The following is a 4,470-nucleotide window of genomic DNA, read 5'->3' on the forward strand; positions in this document are numbered from 1 at the left end:
CCTAACTCCCCACCTACATTCACCTTTACTGGCTCCAACCCCACATCTTTGACCTGTCTGTCTCCTCTCCACCTATCTTCTCCTTAATCCATCTTCTATCCGCCTCCTCCTCTCTCCCTATTTATTTCCCCTTCCCCTCCCCCATTTCTGAAGAAGGGTCTCGACCCAAAACATCAGCTTTCCTGCTCCTCTGATGCTGCGTGGCCTGCTGTGTTCATCCAGCTCTACACCTTGTTATCTCAGATTCTCCAGCATCGGCAGTTCCTACTATCTCTATTTAATTACCATGTTAGTTTGCAAATGATATATTATGATGCATTAATATATAGTTTACAACAAAAATAATTCCTTTGAGACAGAAAAAGCTCAACAGGAAAAGTGGTCCAACTGGGACTAACAGGAGACTCTGGAGATTTTATTACATCAAAGGAAGGAGGATTGCCAAAGGAAAACTGAAAATTGGGATCATTTTAAAATTTAGTAAAGGAGAACCAAGAAACTGATAAAAAAAAGGGAAAAAAGAATATGAGAGACAACTAGTGATAAACATTAAAAAGAGACAGTAAAAGCTTCTCTAGGCATGCAAAGATTAGCAATGGAAAATGTAGGCCCACTTCTTGTAGAGACAGGGAGATTTTGAAATGGGAAACAAGGAAGTGACAGAGAAACTAAATATGTATTTTGCATTGATCTTCATCAACGAAGATAAAAAAAAGTCTCCCAGAAAAACTGGAGAACCAGCAATACTAACTCGCCCAGTGTTAGTATGAAACTGAAAGAAATTAGAATTGAGAAACAAATGTAGCACTGGAGAAATTAATGAGACGAAAGTTGATGAATCGCCTGACTGGATTATCTACACACCAGATTATTTTAGAGACAGTAAATACATTGATGGTCATCATTCAAAATTCTGAAAAGCCTGGACTAGTTTCTGCAGATTAGAATGCAGCAAATGTCACCTTACTACTTGAAAGGAGAAGCAGGGAAAATGGAGAATTTGATTGACGTTAGGAGGGAAAATTCTAGAATCAGTTATGAAGAATTTGATAACTCAACAGTTAGAAAACAAATGAAATTCATGTTGACTTTGTCCAGTAATATATGAAAGGGATATCATGTTTGACAATCATGTTGGAATTCAAGGATGTGATTAAATGAATTGTTAGGGGGAACAAGTGCTGTGGTGTTTTTGGCTTTTCAGAAGGTTTTCAACAACACACTGTTGGAGATTGGTGTCTTGTTTTAAATTGAATTTTCTAGTATTTTAGCATAGTGAGAGACATAGTGAACTGCTGCAGCAGTTACCTCCTTTCCCCAAGCATAAGCAATTGCTAACAAACAAGAACAAAAGGAAGATGACAATTAATATCATTGAGCTTGATATGTTCCATCAATTGACATCAAATAATTACCTGGTGCCATATCCACCCAATTATGTATGTAGTAATTAGGAAAATAAAAGTTTTGATCTCAAAAGGGATAAAAACTAACCTTTTAATGAAGGTAGGCAAGGGTCAATAGTCATTTTAAATACAGTGTGTAGCTGTCCCATGCTCATTAGTTGAAAAGATTTAGATAAGTGATTGAGCGTCGATTGCCAGCCCTCAAAAACAGGGTATGTCAACAAGTGCTCAGAGTCAGAGGACAATTCTTATCAGGTGGTAGTGCTCATCACTCAGCTACCTCCTTTTAGGTGAAAGATGGACCAGGAAGGGAGGAAGATGCAAAGAAGCTTTTCAGCTCCCTTCTCCACTTGAATCTGTTTCAGATCATATACTTTTTTTGTCTAATTGACTAACGTATCGTATCTAACCTGCTACTTAATAAATTATCTGAAAATTCCTTATGAATGATCAACTGCTTATTCTAGGTAACTGCAGTAATAAATCCAAAAAGTCCAACAGCCCCGCATAAGAAATTAGAAAAGATGGGATTGTGGTCATTCGCAGAGGTACTGCGAGCTCAGTGCTTGGGCCTCGGCTTACTCACAATCCATATGAATGACTTACATCTGGGTACCAAGTCTGTGCACAGTTTGTCGCTTTTGCTAAGTTCTGCTGCAACGATATTTGACAAACATACAGAAAAGTTCTTTTTCAGAAGTTTAATATATCTCTTGGTCTTTTCTAAATCCCTAAACATATGAACAATAAAAATAAAAAGCATGCAAATACTACTTAATTACACATAGTACTTTTGCATCTTTAGAAAAATAAATTAAACGTTGGGTCAGAAATCTCTGTCTCTGTGAGTTGTAAGTTTAAATATTTATTAAAGCAGTTCTCGTCTGCCCTTGTTATGTTCTATAATACAACACTATGAAAAATCTACAAGGAAATTGAAGACCTTAGCTGTTAATCTGCATTGTATTTATACAGTGCCAATCAGAACCCATAGGAAATCTCAAAGCATTTCACAGCCAATGAACTACTTTTTGAAATATAGTCGCTGCTTTCGAAGCAAACAGTACAGCCATTTTGCATGCAGCAAGGTCCCACAACCGCAATGAGATTAACATTATTGCCTTAGAAATAAAAATTGCCTGCGAGATGAGGAAAACTAACGCGTTCCCTGCAAAAATGGATCATTTATATGCACCTGAATATCCAAACGAGACACCAGTTATTGTATCATCTCAAATTCTACACCCTACAATGCGCTAAAATGACCACCTAGATTAAATGCTTGAGTATTGAAGTATGAGGTGAATCTATAACCCAATGCCTCAGATGAGAAATCACTAACTCAAGCTGATAACTGTTCATGATAAAATAAACTTGGCCTTTAAAATATTACAACAAAATGCCTGCAACCCAGTGCTTAAATAGAACATTTCTACTCTATAAATGTGCGTTATTTTCTCGGCTTTTAGTCCTGAGTGAGATTGCCAGTTGTAGACAATGCATCTTAAATTCCTTCCTTCAATATACAACTTCAAAATAAAAATCAACAGCATTTTATAAGCCAAAATATTTCAGTTGTGAAACATACTAGAGCACCATTTGGCTGTGTTTTGTACTTTTCTTGAACTTAGTTTTGTGAAAAACTAAATGAAAACAACTTTACAACAAGTCAATATAACAGTGTGTCAAATGTAAAAAGCTAGCTTTGACTTTCCCAACTGAAAATTCAAAAAGACTCTTCACTATTTTACTACATTTCTTATGTACTTGATGGAAAAGACATGTGTCAGCCTGCCTGACTCTACTTAATTTGAAAAGCAGAAAACCCAGAGGCCCAAAGCATTCACAAAATGGAAGGATAATTTATAGCTCTGTGTGTTATTGTAATCGTAACTTTTCCAATATACTAAACCTGTATAAATAGAATTCTTTGAGTATGGTTTGAATTCTTAGATATTAGAGGAAAATACTACATTCTGTTTCAATAATTAACTATTTATAATGCTTTAGTACACAGTAGTCTGGAAAAGCAGGTATGATACAATATGGAACCAATTTATTATTAAGACAGACCACTGCTTTTTTTAAAAACCATTTTGAACTTGGCAAAAATGTAATCGAGAAATTTCTGTACTTCTCATTGCCAAAACCATTTCGCAATCTTTTCCAGCTAATCTAGGACTTCAACTTAAAGTTTGAGCAGATGTAATAAATACAAATCCCAAAATGAAATATTGCATACTGGCTGACAAAAGTTTAACAGCACAAAGCCTGTCATATGTCTCAAAATTATAAATTTTAATTGTTTACTCTGTTTTAGATACATTGAACTTTAAAATAGTTTACTACCAGGTCGCCAAAGTGTCTGTGCAGGACAATCAGTAACGCCCTTTCTTATTCAAATGAAGGTTTTAGTGAAGGACATGCTTTACAGGGGTTCAAAACAGGAAATGGCCAGACAATCTTGGAAAAAATATATTTTGGAAGCTGCAGAGATACAGAAGTCACAGAAGAGTTCCGCCTGCCTCCACAAAAATAATGCAGGTCCACCGACGGGCTGTCCTGGCCTCATCAAGCTCTATCAAAATAGCATTTACCTACTACTTTGCAAACTTACTTGTGGCCTCTGCTGGCATTCCAGACAGCCAACATTTTGGATGTCAACATGTAGTGAGCTGCACTTAGTGCCTGTTTGGCATTTACAGTTTACTCTATAAATTCAAATGTATTGGGATCTCATAATTGCAGGCATTAAACACTTTCTCCGTGTCAGTTGTCCTAAAATCTAAATCAGCTCAAATATTACTCAAGTTACGTGATCAAAATAGACTTAAATCAGTAAGTATAATAAATACTGTTGAAATGGGTTAATTATAAAGCACATTTCCAAAAGTACTGAAACATTAAATACAGGAATTTTTTTTAGGTATTAGCAAAACAAATCTTTTGTATTAAGAAATTGCCTTGGAGTTTTAGAAACCGCGACTGCAATTCTAACTGCAATTATAAAGGACTTCAGGGGTTAAGGCACATCACGCAGTCTCATTCTTCTGAAATTTCTGGC

This window comes from Rhincodon typus, chromosome 16, assembly GCF_021869965.1.
Source record: "Rhincodon typus isolate 14 chromosome 16, sRhiTyp1.1, whole genome shotgun sequence".
In the NCBI taxonomy this organism is placed as follows: Eukaryota; Metazoa; Chordata; class Chondrichthyes; order Orectolobiformes; family Rhincodontidae; genus Rhincodon; species Rhincodon typus.